Consider the following 754-nt stretch of genomic DNA (forward strand, 5'->3'; position numbering starts at 1 on the left):
CTCAGTGGTAATGAATCGTGTTTCCGTCTGTTTTGCCTCATCCTTGGGTCGCAGGTTCAATCCTCCATGAAGTCATTTTTTTTACCTTGAAACCCGGACTGTCGCTCCTGTCAACTAAGATCAAACTTGTATTACACTCATCAGCAAACATTGTGTATACATGACTGCAACAGCATGAGAAAACAAATAGTAAAGAAAGTGCACTTGCGAGGGCTCGAACGTGTGACGTACTGACGAGCAAAAACACAGGTGATCCGCTAACGTGTTACCACTCAGTCACGGTGGTTCAATTACTCTCCTTGCCTGCTCATATATGTACCCGTTACAGCGTCAACATCAACAATTCGTCAACGCACCGCAATCCTTCGTTCCGCATTGTGCTGACTTCGGCCGAGGACCAGCAGCCTGCAGAGAGTGTCGGGAATGCCCGAGTTTCGTTGCCTGATCCGGAGGAAGCTGATGGTTTATTCAGCTGCCTGGGACAGCTTTGCGATACTGCTAAGCGAGCCCTAGGATCATTCTTACGGAGGTGTGCCGACCGGCGAGGCAATTTGAAATTGCCAGTTGTGCCAGCCGCCGTATCGTGTTCAATCCAGCCCTTACGTTTCCAAATAGGGTATGTCGCTTAACGCTTTTGGACTCTTACATAATACTATCACAATTATGGTAATATCTTCCCATCTATGATCCAGCCTTGCCCGGCGCTCTGGGATTGCTGGAGATGAACACGATACGTGCGGGTGGTTTAGGAGCC

Source organism: Punctularia strigosozonata (assembly GCF_000264995.1).
Source record: "Punctularia strigosozonata HHB-11173 SS5 unplaced genomic scaffold PUNSTscaffold_8, whole genome shotgun sequence".
Lineage (NCBI taxonomy): Eukaryota > Fungi > Basidiomycota > Agaricomycetes > Corticiales > Punctulariaceae > Punctularia > Punctularia strigosozonata.